Source organism: Gopherus evgoodei, chromosome 7 (genome assembly GCF_007399415.2).
Source record: "Gopherus evgoodei ecotype Sinaloan lineage chromosome 7, rGopEvg1_v1.p, whole genome shotgun sequence".
Lineage (NCBI taxonomy): Eukaryota > Metazoa > Chordata > Testudines > Testudinidae > Gopherus > Gopherus evgoodei.
In genome coordinates, this window is record NC_044328.1 from 131467065 (window position 1) to 131487951 (window position 20887).

At 45.2% G+C, this 20887-nt stretch overlaps 1 protein-coding gene across 13 annotated transcripts in view; it reads right to left on the bottom strand.

Annotated features, from left to right (window-relative positions):
* Positions 1–20887, bottom strand: part of PLXNB1 (plexin B1) — a 252065-nt gene that overhangs the window by 162702 nt on the left and 68476 nt on the right. Inside the window, exon 3 of one of the 13 annotated variants that reach the window (XM_030568218.1) lies at positions 2645–2663. The exons of the other annotated variants lie outside the window; for them this stretch is intronic. The gene's annotated coding sequence lies outside the window, so the exon portion shown is untranslated. The remainder of the gene's footprint in view (positions 1–2644; positions 2664–20887) is intronic. 13 annotated transcript variants of the gene reach the window in all.

Genomic DNA, 20887 nt, shown 5'->3' on the forward strand with positions numbered 1-20887 from the left:
CTAACAGGGAGTTTTGCAAGGGAGTTCTCCAGGTGAAGGAGGAGCACAGACAGCATCTGTGGGGTAAGTGACTGTCTGCAGTGTTTGGGTTTGTGTGTGTGTTTGGGGGTTACTTGCTGTGTGCTGAGCTTGTGTTTGTCAGTCTGTTTGGTTTGTTTGTTTGAAGGACCGTGTGCTGTAGCTGGCAGTTGGAGGTGGAGCTACTAGGAAGGTTTGAAAGCTAGAAGCCTCTGGTGATTGGCTGAACCTTAACCAGTGGGCGGGGCATTCACTCAGGCCAGGGCTTTATAAAGCTGCGCACAAGCGACCAGGGAGCTTAGCGAACAGGAGCTGCTAACAGGGAGTTTTGCAAGGGAGTTTGGAAGGGGAGTAGGAAGGGGGGGGTCCCTTGTCCGTCTCATCTGTGACCCATTGGTCCCCTGAACCCATAACCTGAGCCACATCAAAAATCTTTCTGTTTACAGCAGAGAGGAGCGGACAGGGAACTGTAGACGGGAATTTGCGAGAGTTTGACAGAGGGAAGCTTACAATGGTGAGGAGGACTCGCAACACCTGTGCCAGCACTGCTTCTGTCTCCTCCACCTGCGCCTGTAGCCAGACAGAGCACCAAAGCATGGATGCTTTTACCCAGATTCTGGTGTGGGCTTGCAAAGACTGTAATTTGCAATTTCCACTTACTGATATCCAGGCTGGGGGTGGCATCCAATGTGAAAGGTGCCTGCTGGTGGAATCTCTCAGCCAGCAGGTGGGAGAGCTACAGGAGGAGGTGGCCAGGCTGAGGAACATCTATGTCCATGAGCAATTCCTGGACAGTATTCATGTGGAGACAACTGATGGTGCTGTCCCAGTTGACAGGACTACCGACACACCAGTGGAGGAGGAGATGCCTCAGGGTGTATCTGACACACCAGTGGAGGAGGAGGCTCAGGGTGGACACAGCCAGCTGGTTACTTCTAGCAGCAGGCAGTGCTCCACCGCTGCTGCGAACCCTCCTGTTGTGGTAAAAGATAACTGTTATGCTCTTCTTGATACAGGAGAGAAGAAATCACCCCCAACAGTGAAGGGGGTGAAGCCTCGTACCCCTAAGGCTGGGAGGTCTGCTGCCACCACTGATAAACGTAGGGTAGTGGTGGTTGGAGACTCTCTGCTGAGGGGGACGGAGACACCCATCTGTCGCCCTGACCGTTCATCCCGGGAGGTATGCTGCCTGCCAGGGGCCCGTATCAGAGATGTTACAGAGGCTTTGTCGAGGATTATCCGGCCTTCTGACTACTATCCCATGCTACTCATCCATGTGGGCACAAATGATACTGCGAGGTGTGACGCTGAGCAGATCAAGAGTGACTACAGGGCTCTGGGAGTACGGGTTAAGGAGTTTGGAGCGCAGGTGGTATTCTCTTCGGTTCTTCCTGTTGAAGGTAGGGGTCCAGGCAGAAACAGATGCATCGTGGAGGTGAATGCCTGGCTGCGAAGATGGTGTCGCCAGGAGGGCTTTGGCTTCCTCGACCACGGGATGCTATTTGAGGAAGGACTGCTAGGAACAGATGGCGTTCACCTTTCGAAGCGGGGAAAGGCCTTATTTGCGCACAGACTGGCTAACCTAGTAAGGAGGGCTTTAAACTAGGTTCGACGGGGACAGGTGAGCAAAGCCCACAGGTAAGTGGGGAACAAGACCTGGGAGATGGGTTGGAAACAGGAGGGAGCACGGGCTATAATGGCAGAGAGGAAGGAGGGTCAGGGCGAAGCTGGGAGGCAAGATCAAACCAGTATCTTAGATGCCTTTATACAAATGCAAGAAGTATGGGTAATAAGCAGGAAGAACTGGAAGTGCTAATAAATAAATACAACTATGACATTATTGGCATTACTGAAACTTGGTGGGATAATACACACGACTAGAATGTTGGTGTGGATGGGTATAGTTTGCTCAGGAAGGATAGACAGGGGAAAAAGGGAGGAGGTGTTGCCTTATATATTAATGTACGCACTTGGACTGAGGTGGAGATGGACATAGGAGACGGAAGGGTGGAGAGTCTCTGGGTTAGGCTAAAAGGGGTAAAAAACACAGGTGATGTCGTGCTGGGAGTCTACTACAGGCCACCTAATCAGGCGGAAGAGGTGGATGAGGCTTTTTTCAAACAACTAACAATCATCCAAAGCCCAAGATTTGGTGGTGATGGGGGACTTCAACTATCCAGATATATGTTGGGAAAATAACACCGTGGGGCACAGACTATCCAATAAGTTCCTGGACTGCATTGCAGACAACTTTTTATTTCAGAAAATTGATAAAGCTACTAGGGGGGAAGCTGTTCTAGACTTGATTTTAACCAACAGGGAGGAACTTGTTGAATTTAAAAGTAGAAGGAAGCTTGGGTGAAAGTGATCATGAAATCTTAGAATTTGCAATTCTAAGGAAGGGTAGAAAGGAGTACAGCAGAATAGAGACAATGGATTTCAGGAAGGCGGATTTTGGTAAGCTCAGAGAGCTGATAGGCAAGGTCCCATGGGAATTAAAACTGAGGGGAAAAACAACTGAGGAAAGTTGGCAGTTTTTCACAGGGACACTATTAAGGGCCCAGAAGCAAGTTATTCCGATGGTTAGGAAAGATAGAAAATGTGGCAAAAGACCACCTTGGCTTACCCTTGAGATCTTGCGTGACCTACAAAATAAAAAGGCAGCATATAAAAAATGGAAACTAGGTCAGATTACAAAGGATGAATATAGGCAAATAACACAGGAATGCAGAGGCAAGATTAGAAAAGCAAAGGCACAAAATGAACTCAAACTAGCTATGGGAATAAAGGGAAACAAGAAGACTTTTTATCAATACATTAGAAGCAAGAGGAAGACTAAGGACAGGGTAGGCCCACTGCTCAGTGAGGAGGGGGTAACAGTAACAGGAGACTTGGAAATGGCAGAGATGCTTAATGACTTCTTTGTTTCAGTCTTCACTGAGAAGTCTGAAGGAATGTCTAGTATAGTGAATGCTTACGGGAAGAGGGTAGGTTTAGAAGAGAAAATAAGGAAAGAGCAAGTAAAAAAGCACTTAGAAAAGTTAGATGCCTGCAAGTCACCAGGGCCTGATGAAATGCATCCTAGAATACTCAAGGAGTTAATAGAGGAGGTATCTGAGCCTCTAGCTATTATCTTTGGGAAATCATGGGAGACGGGGGAGATTCCAGAAGACTGGAAGGGGGCAAATATAGTGCCCATCTATAAAAAGGGAAATAAAAACAACCCAGGAAACTACAGACCAGTTAGTTTAACTTCTGTGCCAGGGAAGATAATGGAGCAGGTAATCAAAGAAATCATCTGCAAACACTTGGAAGGTGGTAAGGTGATAGGGAATAGCCAGCATGGATTTGTAAAGAACAAATCGTGTCAAACTAATCTGATAACGTTCTTTGATAGGATAACGAGCCTTGTGGATAAGGGAGAAGCGGTGGATGTGATATACCTAGACTTTAGTAAGGCATTTGATACAGTTTCGCATGATATTCTTATAGATAAGCTAGGAAAGTACAATTTAGATGGGGCTACTATAAGGTGGGTGCATAACTGGCTGGATAACCGTACTCAGAGAGTAGTTGTTAATGGCTCCCAATCCTGCTGGAAAGGTATAACAAGTGGGGTTCCGCAGGGGTCTGTTTTGGGACCGGTTCTGTTCAATATCTTCAACTATTTAGATGTTGGCATAGAAAGTACGCTTATTAAGTTTGCGGACGATACCAAACTGGGAGGGATTGCAACTGCTCTGGAGGACAGGGTCAAAATTCAAAATGATCTGGACAAATTGGAGAAATGGTCTGAGGTAAACAGGATGAAGTTCAATAAAGATAAATGCAAAGTGCTCCACTTAGGAAGGAACAATCAGTTTCACACATACAGAATGGGAAGAGACTGTCTAGGAAGGAGTATGGCAGAAAGAGATCTAGGGGTCATAGTGGACCACAAGCTTAATATGAGTGAACAGTGTGATACTGTTGCAAAAAAAGCAAACATGATTCTGGGATGCATTAACAGGTGTGTTGTAAACAAGACACGAGAAGTCATTCTTCTGCTTTACTCTGCGCTGGTTAGGCCTCAACTGGAGTATTGTGTCCAGTTCTGGGCACCGCATTTCAAGAAAGATGTGGAGAAATTGGAGAGGGTCCAGAGAAGAGCAACAAGAATGATTAAAGGTCTTGAGAACATGACCTATGAAGGAAGGCTGAAGGAATTGGATTTATTTAGTTTGGAAAAGAGAAGACTGAGAGGGGACCTGATATCAGTTTTCAGGTATCTACAAGGGTGTCATCAGGAGGAGGGAGAAAACTTGTTCACCTTAGCCTCCAATAATAGAACAAGAAGCAATGGGCTTAAACTGCAGCAAGGGAGATTTAGGTTGGACATTAGGAAAAAGTTCCTAACTGTCAGGGTAGTTAAACACTGGAATAGATTGCCTAGGGAAGTTGTGGAATCTCCATCGCTGGAGATATTTAAGAGTAGGTTAGATAAATGTCTATTAGGGATGGTTTAGACAGTATTTGGTCCTGCCATGAGGGCAGGGGACTGGACTCGATGACCTCTCGAGGTCCCTTCCAGTCCTAGAGTCTGAGTCTATGAGGATGACTCCAATACCAGGCAAAGTGTAGCCTCCATGAGGAGGGCTTTTAGACATATGTCCCATTTTTTCTGGGTCCTTGACCTAAAATTTTTACAAATCCTGCACTTCTCCTTCATGTGTGACTCCCCCAAACACTTCAGGCAGCTGCTGAAGTCACTAACCAGCATCAGTTTATTGCAAACTGAGAATGGTTTGAAGTCTGGGGACCAGGGCATGCCCCGTCTCTGGGACAAGTCCCTGCAGGGACTCTAACACTGCTTTGCTAACTAATTTAAACTATGTACAAGAAATTACAGATAAAGTAAGGCTAAGGTTTTGTCACTGATATTTTTAATGAAGGTCATGGGCAATAAACAAATATTTGCTGAAACCCATGACTGATTCCTGAATTTCTTTGTGGGTTCTGGATCCCCCACTGCTGCGGGGAGTAAGAGCTTTGTGGTCTTCCTGCCTGCAGGAGCTGGGCAGCTGTGGGGGGTGCCCACCCCACCCACTGAAGCTGGATAGCTTCAGGGTCTGCCAGCTGTCCACCATAGCTGGGCAGCTGTGGAGGAGGTTTAAATATGTACTAACTGATTTTGTATAATTCTACGTTTTTAATCAAATGTTGAACAATACTAAATCAAAATACCTTACAGAAGTCTAACTATATTAGGTCAGTTACTTTGGTCAAACAAATTTATAATTTAATTTAAAAAGTCAAGCCCTTGTCTATAAAGCCATGTTGGTTTGGTATTATGCCACCATCCTTTAATTATTTACTGATTGCATCCCCTATCAACCTTCCCATGATTTTGCATCAAGCTAACCAGCCTATAGGTACCGGAGTCCTCCTGTTTACTCTTTTCACATACTGGTAGAACATTAGCCTTTTTTCCCTGGTCCCCAGGAACTTCCCCAGTGCTCCAAGATTTGGAAAGAAAAAAAAAAAAAATCAGCCTCAGTTGGTCAGAGAGCCCCTCTACCAACTCTTAAATTCCTGGCTTCAAGTTAACTGATCTTTCACATGTAAACATTTCAAACTGAGACAAGATTTTGTTTGATTCATATCTGTGTAGGGGCAACTGTAGTTTACATTTGCTACACTGGCTATTCAACTGAAACTGCTCATTTCTATGGTGAATTATTAAATTGTAGCTGGGATTTTCAAACAAATAGGAGCCTAAAACTGGGCTCTTAAATTCATATTTAGGTACCTAAGAACCTAGCCATAAGTTATTTTTAAAAGACTGACCTATAATAATAAGATGTTATATAGCACATTACACCTTGAAGGCATGGCACAAATATTACTCCTCAGATCACACCTGTGAGGTAGGGAAGATTTATCCCCATTCTACAGACTGGGAAACTAAGGCAGAAGGCCAATACAGCAATTAAGTGGCAGAACTAAGATTAGAACACAGGAATTCCATACTCCAATTCCTGTGCTCCATCCACTTAGATCACATAAAACATGCTCTCTTTCTGGGACACACATTAACCCTGTGTTTACTAGAAAACTGTTGGGAGCGTCTCACTGAGAGGCTGATTGGGGAAAGTTTAAAGAAACTGAGTACGCTGGATTGCTCAAATGGTATGTCTGCTATCACTGTTCTGAAAAGCCTCTATTGGAAGAGGCAGATTAAAGTTCTGTATTAATATAATCATGCATCAGGGAAAACAAAGGCATGCCAGACAATTTTAGCTAGGTGTGAGAAACACTGATCTAGGTCACAGTGAACTTGCCAATAAAATCTTATCATCCAGTACTGATTTGAACATTATTGCAAGCAAAGTTAATATCCGTTTCACAAGCATTCATCTTTGGACAAAAGCCAGACATTCCCAACCGTATGGACCTTTCTGCCATCAGTACCTCCAACTACTCTCTCATCAGGGTCTCCTTCTGCTCTCAGATTAGGTTCCTGACAGTACTGATGGGAAAGTTAAAGTGCAGCCTCAGACAAATCTGCATAAAAGAGTTGGGACAGATCATTCAGAGTTGAAGCTCTTTAAACCAACTGTTCTACCAATAGTTAGGACAGTCTGGACATTTTTAATGTAATTGCTTTTTTCTTGGGGAATATCCATCTCTTTGCCAGTGTGCCAGGGTCACCGTCCTCTATAAAGAGAGAGGGAGCCAGATTAGAATTAGTGTTTACTTCATTGTGTTCTTTATCAGCTCTATTACATGAACATTAGATACACTCCCAGACTCCAGTGACCTGGGCCAGATCCTTGGGGCCAGCCCTTCTGCACCTGGGGCAGCTCTGAGAAGGGATAGAGAAGGGCTTTAAGCTACCTTTAACCACCTGCTCCCCATAACTAGAGCCCTCATTAATTCTCTAAAATGTCATGCCAACAGGCCAATACAGAAGACAGAGATTGGCCAGACACAATGGCTCCCCAGCCACCTTCCCATTCCAGGATTGGGAAGTATGGCAGCTCCCACTCCACCATGGCCTTACACCACTCAGGGAATCCTCAGATAGCCAGTCAAGTCGGCTTTCCAGTTCTTTTGCACTGCCAGAGTGGGGCACGGTTCCTTTCGCAAAGAAAAAGAAAAGAGCTATATTTGCTGTGGGCAAGAAGTCAGAGAAGAGTAAGTATCTTATTTTAAAGAGATACAGTTAAGGAGGAGAATTGACTGAGAGGGACAAAAGGAATAGCTAGATCATTATTTAACATTAAAAATAGGTGCTGGTTGTTTAATTTTCATGGAAGCCTGATTCAGAAGTTCGTTACCAGCTAACTCCTAGGCCAAGAGCTATAGAGAAGTCTAGCTACTAAAACAAGATAAACAAGTCAACTTAATGGCATATGCAGAGAAGAAAGCAGCTCAGCATGGAATACAAACCAGGTTCATGCTTGAGTACAAAGCCATAGATTACTCCCTTTACAGAGAGCAGGCTGCTGCGGACTTGAGTGAAAACTAGAGAGGCCACGTCTACACTACAGCATAAAATCGAAATTATTAAAACCGGTTTTATAAAACCAGTTTTATAAAATCGATTTTACGCGTCCACACTAGGGCACATTAATTCGGTGGTGTGCGTCCATGGTCCTAGGCTACCATCGATTTCCGGAGCGGTGCACTCTGGGTAGCTCAGTAAAAGAATGAGACCAATAACTTCGATTTCCGTCCACACTAACCCTAAATCGATATAGTAATATCGATTTTAGGGTTACTCCTCTCGTTGGGGAGGAGTACAGAAATCGATTTTAAGAGCCCTTAAAATCAATTTAAAGTGCCTTGTAGTGTGGACGGGTACAGCATTAAATCAATTTAACGCTGTTTAAATCGATTTAAAGCTGTAGTGTGGGACCAGGCCAGAGGCACATCAGGCAGCAAGAAGAACCAACACAGAGACTGCTGCTGCAAAGACCTCTGATGCAAGCTGGATGAAGTGGAGAATTCAAAGCTCTTATTCGTATTGTGGTAGTGCTTAGAGGCTAAGGCCCTTCTGTGCTAGGCACCACAAACATACAGCAAAGACAATTCCTGCCCCAAATATCTTACAGTCCAAGACTTTCAATCTCAATGCCATAGAGAAGCACCTTATACGAAGAGTAGAGGAAAGAAAATGAAATACACTCAGGAGGTGAAAGCGGTATAAGGAGACTAGAGAGGAAGCAGCAGCAGGTTCTACTGATGAATGACAAAACTAAGGACTGGAACAAACATCCTATAGCCTGCATGGCACCAACGTAACAGTCACTCTGCCATGACACAAATGTGACACAGATGTCGGCTAGTATCAAAAAGAGCCACTACTTTCACCTTCATTTCACTCCCTCCTGATGGCCCTCTAACTCCCTGAATCTATTATCTAATTCACTGATAAGTAACTTCATTTCTGTGGAGGGAAGGGATTGACTGTTGGAAGGGTGGGGACACAAGGCACTGGAACTGCAAATGGGCATTGTCTGTGGGCAGGGGGATGAAGGCATTGGATTGGATAGGGCAGACAGGCTGGAGAGGAGAACTTAAGTGCAAAAGCAAACAAACTGATAAATCATATCACTTATATACCATACTGCTTTCCCACCCTGTGTCTTTTTATGCTGTACACTCTCCTCAGGGCAGGGACTGCATCTTCCTCTGTGTTTGGAAAGTGCCATTTTCAATAGGACTACCATAATATAAATAAATAATTCTTATAAAGAAAGCACAGAACTGTGGGCTACACAACACTGTTATGAGAGGGATATAAATTGACAAAAAAAAGTAAGCAGCGATCAATTGTTCAATGTCATGCTGGGAGGAGGTTTCAAGTGGGCCTGGCAGGCATCCAATACCATTAAATATTTTAATTAAATATTTGCAGGGCCAAGGGGGAAATACACTGGTTGAATTCATGGATGAGCCAAAGCTTGGAGAGATCAGAGACTAAGGACTGAATCTAAACAATGCATGACCTTGATAGATAAATTGGAAAAAGAAGCTGAAGTGTCCAGCACCTAGTTTAACAGTGAGATATGGAAAGTGGGTCAACTTCTGAAATGCATAAATACTGAACGGGGATAACTAGTGATGTCAGACTGTCACAGAAGGATCAGAGTAACAACTGAAAGAAACACCAACTGAGCCAATAATGTGGCTAAACTGAGGAAGGAATTTTCCTTCTGCTACTCAAGACTGATGAGACCTTTATCTATTGACTGAACGCTTTATGGGATAAATAAAGACCTCATCTTTTAGATATGACATGACAAGGGAATGGGAAACGAAACAGTGAGAAAGAAAGGGACAATGCAGTGATTCAGTCTAGCCATGAACACACTGTAGTGGGTCATAATATTTGTCACATATATGAACTCACACACACAGAACTATGTTAAAAATAATCATTTAGGTTACAAAGTCAAAGACTAAAAAGCTACGCAATACCAGAATTAAGGTTGCTCATGCTGCACGCTATTCAAATTCTTCTCTGAAGACCGAATTATTAATTTCCACATATGCTTTGCTCTGATGCTCACTGCTATGCTATTTCAGTGCTCCACAGACATCAGTGGTTTTATTTTCACAACACCGTTGTGAGGTGAGCAGTTATCCTCATTTTACAGATGGACAACTGAGGCACAGAGTTTAAGGTCAAGAGTATACATTTATTTTAAGGACCAATTTGAAAGACCTAGGACCTGACTTTTCAGAACACAGCACTTTATATGTTCAAAGCACAGCTCTAATTGACCTCAGTTGCAACTATGAGTGCTCAGCACATGTGCAAATCAGATCAGGGCCCAGAAAATAGAGAAGGACACAATTAGCAACTCCCTGTGAAAAGTTTAAGTGATTTGCCCAGCATCACACAGGAACTCTGTGGCAAAGACAGTGACAAAGTCCATTTCTCCAAGATAGCAATCAACTCCCTTAAATGCGAGACTGTTCTTTCTCTTCCAGCAATCCCCGCTTCTTCACTACACACCTTCCAACCACTAAACAAATGAAGCAGGGATCCTACAGACAACAGTCTCCTTCACTACATATTCCTAATTCATTCCCAGCACAGGTCCAGCCTGTGTACTGAATGAAGTAGAGGTCTTGTGGAAATGACTGCATGTAATCACGTAATTAAAGTCTGCAATCATAATGCACATGGAAAACAAACTAAGGTTACACAGGCATTTCTTAACTTTTGAGTGCTTGACTGTGCAACCTTAACAATAATATTTTAACAGTTTGTGTGTACAATTTCCTGGGGTGGGAGGAGAAGAGGATTGTACCAAAGTAAACAAAAAACAAAAATGCCATTATGTGGCATCATACTGACATCACATACTTGGGTCATCCAGCACGTGGTGTCATCCAGCATCCATCTTTTGCTCTACAAATAGACCTCTGCCCCTTGAGCTAACAGCGTAACTGACAGCAGTAACAGCCGGTCATCCTCTATAGAGTCTATGTGGACCAACATTAGAAGGAGATGGGAATTTCTGTCAGAGGGTTTCAGAGAGATCTGCTAACAGCAGAGAAGCAGAAACACTCCAGAATCTTGGTTACATTCCAGGCTCTAAAATAAGTGTGTTCTAATGGGCACACGATGTTCTGCACATTCCCCCAAGTTTGACCTCTTTGCCCCAAACTCTCATCTGTGTCTTCCCCAAAACCTGGCTCCTTTCCCAATCCCATTCTCATCACCTAGCCAATACAACTCTTCACTCCTCAGGCTTCTCATACTAGTCCCAGCCTCCTTGCCCAGCAAGTTCTAGTCTCACCCCTCTCCATACCCTGTCCAAATCCCAGTCTCTGCCCTCTTTCTTCCAGTCCCAGTTTCATTGTCCAGCTGGTCCCAGTTTCCTCCTACTTCCCCACTGATCTGTCTCCTCTGACTCCCAGTCTCAGCCTCCTTGCCCAGTGATTCCCAGTCCCTCCTGCCAGCCTCCAGTTCCAGTCTTCCTCACCCCTTTGTCACAATCTACCCCTCCCCACAGATCTGGCTCTTGTCTCTTCTAGATTCAAATTATGACTCCCGAGGGCATTCTGCACACAATAGTTTAAAATTCTGCAAATTTTATTTGTCAAATAAATGTGGAGGCTCCAGCATGGCATTGGGGAGCACAGGCCCCTAGCTGTACAAAGGTGGGAGATCAATGTGCAGCTTCCCTCTGGGACACTAACTCAGTGGTGAGGCTGCACCCAACCCTGACACAGCGCAAGGACCAGGCCTGCCCCCGAAACCACCCAGGGCTCTGTCCCTCTATGCCAGGTGCATCAGGTGTGAGCAGGTAGGTTCAGCAAGGCAAGATCCAAGTGCAGAGGGCCTTAGTGTGGGAGGTATAGGTGTGGGTGCGCACAACCTGAGTGCGGACGGCTCAGTGGGGGATCCAGGTGCAGGGGGGATCTGGATGCACAGGGATTGTTGGAGGGTCCAGGTGAAGGTGGTGGGGCACAGCAGGGGGGTCCAGGAGAAGGTGGTTGGGGCTCAGAAGGGGGGGATCTGCGCGTGGGGGGTATAGAGCTTGGAAGGTGGGTCTGGATGTGCGGAACTCAGTAGAGGTCCAGATACTGGGGGAGTGGGGCTCACTGTGGTGGGGATCCAGGTGCAGCTGGGGGCTCAGTAGGGTGGAGTGCGGCAGTGGGGCAGTGAGACTTGGCAGGAGGGTCTGGGTATGAGGGGGTCTGAATGTATGGGGATTGGGGGAGCAGCTCCCAGTACAGTGGTCCCTCTCCCTGCAGCCAAGGAGTGATGGTTGCAGGTAGCGGGGGGGAAGTGGGCAGAGGTTCCTACAGCCGAGGGAGAAATCTGGGGGTGGGTCTGACACAGCCCTGGATGCTATGCAGGGAAGAGGAAGTCCCATCCTCCCCAGCCCAGCCAGGTCTAGCAGCTGAGCCCGGCAAAGGGTAAGAGCTATCAGCTGGGTCTTCCCCAGTCCCCTCCCTGCCCCATGGTGATTTACCTCTCTGCTGGCTGCCTTGGGCACCCAAAACATACAGCTGGGGAGAGTCATTTGACTGCTCTTGTGGTTTCCCTTTGCTTCCCCATCAAAAAGTCATTTTTCTGTGAAGAAGCAGAGAAATCTGCAGGGGACATAATTTCTGTGCATGCACAGTGGCACAGAATTTCCCCAGGAGTAAATAATTATACAGCTTCCTCCTTCACACTCTCTGGGCCCAACAGCGGGGTAACAGAGCACAAGAGAGTGAGGCTCCCTGCTCTCAGTGCTAGTGCCTGGTCCTGATCCAAACCACAGCAGCCTAGAACTGTAACTACAGGGAAGGTTCTGCTCAGAATCAGGCTGGGACATGCAAGATACTTATGTAAAAGCAGCAAAGAGTCCTGTGGCTCCTTATAGACTAACAGACATTTTGGAGTAGGTATATATATGCAAGCAAGAAGCAGGCTTGCATATATATACCTGCCCCTGGAAATTTTCACTACATGCATCCGATGAAGTGGGTATTCACCCACGAAAGCTCATGCTCCAAAACGTCTGTTAGTCTATAAGATGCCACAGGACTCTTTGCCGCTTTTACAGATCCAAACTAACACGGCTACCCCTCTGATACATGATACTTATAGAATCTTTGCAGAATTACCTGCAAACAGCAAGTTACTGAGCATGTGCAAACTGCAATTTTTCAAAGGCTTATAAGTTGGTCAAAGTTGTGAAGATTTGCTCACAAATGCAACCTCCCTACCACCACCAAATTTCTATTTCCTGCTTTCCAGAATAGGGGGTGAAAAAAAGTGGTCAGATTTTTTAACAGGGAAAAAACACCGTATTTTCCTCTAGTCACCTTCTTGAAAAGAGCTGAATTGTTTTAATTCAACTGAGGCTGACACCTGGCATGGAAGATTTTAGTCTAGTTAAAATTTGGCATAGTTATAAGCAACTGAAAACTAGGTCTTAAGGAGAAGGGTCAGGCAACCTTAAGAAAAGGCAATGCTAACTGACCAGCCTATAAAAGACTAAACTATGTTAAGAGAAGGTCATTAAAGTTGCAGAGTCAAGCACTTAAAAATTAGGACGTGAAATCATAATGCACACACACACAAAGGGGCCAAATTAAGATAGCAGCGTACGGGTGTGTGTGAGGGAGGCAGCTGCACGGAACAGGCTGGGATATATGGGCAACATATGGGTAAGGTTTTGAGCTGTGAGGACTGAGGGGGAAAAGACTGAATCTTCTAAATGCTGCAGAGAAAGACACTGAGTTTTGGACCCACCCTGACAAGAGGGAGGGGCTGAAAAGGAGAAGAGTGTGTGAGACAGGTAGGGAGGGCCCAACCATCCTCCAACCTTCTCTGCACAGCTGCAAAAGTCCCACTCCTCTCCACTCACACCCCATAGCACTGCCACAGCAACACCTACGCAACCACCTCCAAACATGACTGATAGAGTGATTTTTGGGATACAGTAGAGGAAGAAGACAAATGAGAGTTTAATAAGAAATACCCGTGCTCTCTCAGGTTGAGGGAGAAGGCAGAAGCTCTATGCTGTTCCACTCCTTCCACTTCAGAAGAGAAAGGGGAAGATGTCTCCAGAAGGAGAGGGAGTAAGAGCCTGTCATTTTCTCCTGAGCCCTCTAGATTCAGATAAGCATCTAACCACCAAAAACTGAGATGTTCACATTCAAATAATTACAATAATCTAAAATTAAAGAGATGTACACAAAACACCCAAGGAGCTGGGGTTCCACTGGTCCCAGACCCCAGCTTAGAGACATGTCCCTGCTGCAAGACATTTACAAGTATTGATATCTATTATCTAGCAATAGGGGCAGTTCTGCAATGGATCAAGCTGCCAAGGGAGGTCACGAAATCCTCTGAATTGGAAAAATTTGGGATTAAGAAATGAAACCTATTTGCAAAGATGGTTTAGGAGTAAGATTGATCCTGCACGCTACAGGGTAACAGAATAGATGATATTAGAAATCACTTCTTATACAGATGTTTGTGTGATACAACAAACATTTACCATTTAGCCTGGCCATTCTGCTTGTACGCTGTATCCCTTCTCCTCCCTCATCACACACTTCATGGGATTAGATTTTCAAAAGAGCTCAGGGCCGTATTTTTGAGATAATTACAGCTTCTATTCAGGCACCTAAATCAGAGTTAGATTTTCACAAGTCCTCAGCACTCAACATGCTCCCAGTGTGCTAAGTCCTTTTAAAAATGTGGCCTTATTCAGATTTAAATCTTTTGAATTGCAAGCTGTTTGGAATAGGAACTGTGTCTTGTTATACATCTCAGCTCATTTCAGATGCAACTGTAATTTAATAATGAGATAGACACTGCCAGATGAACAAACCCTTTTGAATGACATACTACATTTGACGCGAACAAGATTTTATTCCATTTTCGTTTTTCAGTGTTCAGGGTATGAGTAATAAGAATGCACTTGAAATTGCATTGTATGAGATGGTTCATCTTTAGGTAGCAATTCTTGTTGGAGAGAGGGTTACAACAGCTCAGAGCTTTTTAAAAAAAAATAAAAAATCTTGCAGTGGAAGAGTACTCGCCTCCACATAGTCTTCCCGAGCTGTGGGAGTTTTTTTGCAATATGTACCAGAACCAGGACTCTTGACTTCCCTTCCACGCAAAACAAAGATTTTCACTTACCCTTCCACTAACATGCCAACACCCAAGGTTTGAAATACACCCATCACTGGTGTTAACTACTTTCTTTCTTGACCTTTATAAAAGTATACAGTATTTGAAAGTTCTTACAGCACCAAGATCTATATAAATCTACCCTGCTCATCTTGACTTGCCTCTGGATGGGCAACCTCTCCACATGGCACGAGCCAATCCTTGGAGTTTTTCCAGAGATGTGGGGTCCAGTTCTTATTTACACTAATGCCCCTTTACACTGCTTGACTAACTACATTTATACAACAAGAGCAGTGTATAGTGGCCCTAGGGTAAATGAGAACCAGGCTCTCCATAATTCTTTAAAAATGATTTACAAAGCCAATCTAGATTACAATTCTGTGCTGAATACTCCAAATAAATCACCAGAGAAAGAATATTCAGCAGATACTCAGTGAAACCTCAAACCTACCTGGCTTAGGTCACCCATATCCAAACATATTTCAGCTCTCAAGTTCCTGTTCCAAGTGGTGTGCAAGCATGTACTTTTCTGGGGATGTCATACCACAGCAGCCACAGAATCTCGCTGGAACCAGACAAAGGGTTCAGGAAAGTCTGCACTTTCTGCAGAAGTGGGCAGCTTTGTGGATTTTTAAATATTTCATAAGATAAAATGTTTTAAAAGCTTTTCAAAACCGAAGTTTTCCAAGCCTCTTGAACATGGGCAACTAAAACAATCTCCCTTCTCCAAGAGTGGCCAATATCAGAAATCTCAAAAGATGAATAAAGTACTATAATATGGGGGAAAATTCCTTCCTGAGAACACCTGGCAATGTGTTAACATCTTGAATCATGTGGACCAGAAGTCTGTAATTTTTATCCTAATAAGCATTGATGCTCTTATTCATATAAATAATGTAACCCTTTTCTCAAACTATTTGCCTCTATGCTCTGGAGCACAGTTAATTTCTCGATTTTTGTAGTAGGAGTACAAAAAGTATGAAATCTTAAATTTGGTGCCTTCGTTTCCCCTTGCTCTTCTATTCAGGGGCGGCTCTAGGCACTAGCAAAGCAAGCACGTGCTTGGGGCAGCCTATTTGCAGGGGCCGCAGGGATCCAGCATGGGAGCTGAGAACCAACAGGGGGCCCTGGGAGCTGTAGTTCCTTGGTTAGCTCCCTGCATATAGAGCCAGCCCTGGAGCAGAGAAAGAACTACATTTCCCAGCATTCCCTTGGCCACTACCAACAGGAATGGAAGGGCAAGGGAGTGAAGTAGCTGAGACCTCATGCTGCAGCCTGCTGTGGATGGAGAGCTGCTCTGTGAAGGGCAGGGATAACATTTTAACATTCAAAAACCAGGATACTCCACGGGGAGGGAGGGTAGCCCCACCCTGCCACCATCCACTCCCTCCAACTGCCTCCCACAGAAACCCCAACCCATCCAACCCCCCCCCCGCTCCCTGATCACTCCTTCCCAGGACCTCACCCCCCTAACTGCCCCCCAGAACCTCACCCCCTATCTAAGCGCCGCTGGACCTTGTCCCCAACTGCCCCCTCCTGAGACCCCCCTCAACTTCCCCCATAGGACCCCACCCCTTACCTGTCCCCTGACAAACCCCTGGGACTCCCATGCCTATCCAGCCGCTGCCTGTCACCTGATTCCCCCCCCGAACCCCTGACTCATCTAACTCCTCCTTCTCCCTGCCCCTGACTGCCCCCCCAAACCTCTGCCCCATCCAACCCCCCTGCTCCTGTCCCTTGACTGCCCCCCCGAACCTCCTACCCCTTTCTCCAACCCCCCTGCCCCCTTACCGTGCCACTCAGACCAGCGTTTCTGGCTCTGCGCAGCACCAGACATGCTGCTGCATACATGCTGCTGTGCTCCCCCGCGGAGCCACAGCCCCCTCCACTGAAACAGCTCAAAATTGAGGAGTGCTCAAGCTCAGTTTGGGCAGCTGTTACTTCATTTCTCCCAAATCAAATATCCTGATCCACTGCAACTTACTGTAGAAAAAGTAGGATAAAATTGAGCAAGAAATGCTTCCCAGTGGTTATCAGGGCTGGAATTGCTATTTTCAAACAGCCATTGCCTTTTTGTTTGTTTAAAAGGAAGATAGAGATATTGCATTGGCAAATTCCCCATAGAAGGAAAGAGTGGAACAAAAGAATAATAAAGGCACCTCAACTCTTCCTTATTTATGTAGGACAGTCTTATAATATGCATCCAGAAAACCTCCAGTCACACAAGCTGAAAATTGTTCTACTTTACTGCAGTCCTGTAACTATATGGGAACCAATCCTGTCTGTGTTTTGTGCACATCTAAAATTCCTGTTGAATGACCTGCCCTAGGAGCGAGTTACTAGTGACCTAGGGCTGTGGCGGAAGAAGGGTGCAAGTGGGGGGTGGGGGGGAAGAGAAAACCCAGGGCTGGGGCAGCAGGAGGTGGGGGGAGATAAGAGGGGAGCCCAGAGCTGGGGCAGCGGGGCGGGGGGGGGGGAGAGCTGAGGCAGCAGAGGGGTGCAGCGAGGAGCCCAGGGCTGGAACGGGGGACAGCCAAATTTTTTTTTGCTTGGGGTGGCAAAAAACCTAGAGCCAGCCTTGCTTATATTAGAGGAAAGAATAAAACAACACCTCAGCTAGCCTTTAGATTTCAAACAAATAAACCAAACCTACCTCATATCCTTTTCTTCTTTCTAAACTAGACAACAATGGTGATTTTAATCCCATTTCATATGGACCAACCCACTCTCTTGCCTGTAATCATTTTTATTGCCTTCTTTAGTTCTTCTGTATCTTTTTTATGACAACTTACCCAAAGATGTGAAAGCAGGATTCATAGGACAGTTGTAACACTGATTTATTATATCCACAGCCATTCCCTCTCCCACATTTAACAAAAAAAAAAAAAAAACCAGCCAAAGCACCTACTTCTCTGAACCATCACAGGGCAGTAAGCAGAAACCTTCACTGACTGCTAGATCTTTTCCTGAGACAGTAGGGCATTGGTTCCCAAACTGTGGGTCATGACCCCTAATGGGGATGTGCCATCAGGAGATGAGGTTGTGTCAATCCCTAGTGTGTGGAGGATGCCACTTAGCTTCACACATCGTTACCTCACATTTATGGAGCATACAAGATCATGATGGATGGAGGATACCATTCTGCTCTACAAAATGGCATCCTCCACAAAGCACTCCCAATACTTATGAAGGTATGCTGTGCAGAGGCCTCTTCCACGCAGTGTGACCTCACATGTACAGTGCTCTTCAAAATGGCATCCTTCATGCTGTCTGGGGTCCAGGGAGGTGAGAAGATGAGTAAATAGCCCAATCAGTCCTTCTCATCTAACTTCTCTGATAGGAGATGAGGTGATAAGAGTTTGGGGGCGGCTCCTGAAGAGTACAAGAACCTTACGAGGAGCAGCACAGTAGTTTTGGATTTACTTTGATTCAGTGGGAAAACAGGTTGGCTCTACTGGAACTTTTTAACAATGAAGTTTATGTGCACAGGACCTCTTTTCTCTCCTCTAACCATTACAGGGAAATGGAGGGAGGGGAGTGACAGCCTCTCTCCCAGGAGACACTGGCAGAATATCTACTACTGGAGTGTCAGAGTATAGCGGTCCGTTGCTTGGATACGAGTGATAACTCAGGGTATGTAAATGAGATGATTTAACCATGGCAATGAGTGCTCCCAAGTACAGAGCTGAAAGCAATGCTAAGTTATAGGTTCAGGAAAGAATTTTCCCTAAGCACATGCTGGCAGGAAACAAGGGCATTTTCCTCTTCCGCTGGCGTACTGAGTACAGATCATTTGGTAGGATCAGATGGGTGTCTCCTATAGTTAACATTTCCTGCAATATCAGGGGGATTCTGGACACTGACAGGCTCCTGTCTTCTTCTGTATTGCTTTTTTTCTATGCTGCATCTGATTATAGGTCCAGAAAAGCTAACTTTATGTAGCTAAATAATCTGTTAATTCTTTATTCTCTATTTAAAACACAATCTTTGTCATTTTGGTTTAGTGTTCAACCCAGTTTCATTTGCACTGCTCAATAGTATAATGTAAAGCTGAGCAAAGCCAGACCCCTATTCTTGGTGATTATATTAGGATTTATTTTTTGGATATGTCATCCCAAATACATTTTCCTACCACTTGATCTTTATCATCCAAGAGTTTACTCAGTTTTACTGTTGAGATGGAATAAGACATAACCTAACATGTGGATAAGGGAGAAGTGGCAGCTGTGGTATACCTAGACATTAGTAAGGCATTTGGATATGGACTCGCATGATATTCTTATCGATAAACTAGGCAAATACAATTTAGATGGGCTAATATAAGGTGGGTGCATAACTGGCTGGATAACTGTACTCAGAGATCAGAGGGTAGCCGTGTTAATCTGGATCTGTAGAAGCAGCAAAGAATCCTGTGGCACCTTATAGACTAACAGATGTTTTGGAGCATGAGCTTTCGTGGGTGAATACCCACTTCCTCAGATGCATGTAATGGAAATATCCAGGGGCAGGTATATATATGTGTGCTAGCAAGCAAGCTAGAGATAACGAGGTCAGTTCACTCAGGGAGGATGAGGCCCTGTTCTAGCAGTTGAGGTGTGAAAACCAAGAGAGGAGAAACTGGTTCTGTAATTGGCAAGCCATTCACAGTCTTTGTTCAATCCTGAGCTGATGGTGTCAAATTTGCAGATGAACTGAAGCTCAGCAGTTTCTCTTTGAAGTCTGGTCCTGAAGTTTTTTTGCTGCAGGATGGCCACCTTAAGGTCTGCTATAGTGTGGCCAGGGAGGCTGAAGTGCTCTCCTACAGGTTTTTGTATATTGCCATTCCTAATGTCTGATTTGTGTCCATTTATCCTTTTCCGTAGAGACTGTCCAGTTTGGCCGATGTACATAGCAGAGGGGCATTGCTGGCATATGATGGCGTATATTACATTGGTGGATGTGCAGGTGAATGAACCAGTGATGGTGTGGCTGATCTGGTTAGGTCCTGTGATGGTGTCGCTGGTGTAGATATGTGGGCAGAGTTGGCATCGAGGTTTGTTGCATGGATTGGTTCCTGAGCAAGAGTTATTATGGTGTGGTGTGCAGTTACTGGTGAGAATATGTTTCAGGTTGGCAGGTTGTCTGTGGGCAAGGACTGGCCTGCCACCCAAGGCCTGTGAAAGTGTGGGATCATTGTCCAGGATGGGTTGCTCCAACGCATCATCAAGGATCTACAACCCATCCTGGACAATGATCCCACACTTTCACAGGCCTTGGGTGGCAGGCCAGTCCTTGCCCACAGACAACCTGCCAACCTGAAACATATTCTCACCAGTAACTGCACACCACACCATAATAACTCTTGCTCAGGAACCAATCCATGCAACAAACCTCGATGCCAACTCTGCCCACATATCTACACCAGCGACACCATCACAGGACCTAACCAGATCAGCCACACCATCACTGGTTCATTCACCTGCACATCCACCAATGTAATATACGCCATCATATGCCAGCAATGCCCCTCTGCTATGTACATCGGCCAAACTGGACAGTCTCTACGGAAAAGGATAAATGGACACAAATCAGACATTAGGAATGGCAATATACAAAAACCTGTAGGAGAGCACTTCAGCCTCCCTGGCCACACTATAGCAGACCTTAAGGTGGCCATCCTGCAGCAAAAAAACTTCAGGACCAGACTTCAAAGAGAAACTGCTGAGCTTCAGTTCATCTGCAAATTTGACACCATCAGCTCAGGATTGAACAAAGACTGTGAATGGCTTGCCAATTACAGAACCAGTTTCTCCTCTCTTGGTTTTCACACCTCAACTGCTAGAACAGGGCCTCATCCTCCCTGAGTGAACTGACCTCGTTATCTCTAGCTTGCTTGCTAGCACACATATATATACCTGCCCCTGGATATTTCCATTACATGCATCTGAGGAAGTGGGTATTCACCCACGAAAGCTCATGCTCCAAAACATCTGTTAGTCTATAAGGTGCCACAGGATTCTTTGCTGCTTGTACTCCGAGAGAGTAGTTATTAATGGTTCCCAATCCTGCTGGAAAGGTATAACAAGTGGGGTTCAGTAGGAGTCTGTTTTGGGACCGGCTCTGTTCAATATCTTCATCAACTACTTAGATATTGGCATAGAAAGTACACTTCTTAAGTTTGCAGATGATACCAAACCGAGAGGGATTGCAACTGCTTTGGAGGACAGGGTTATAATTCAAAATGATCTGGAC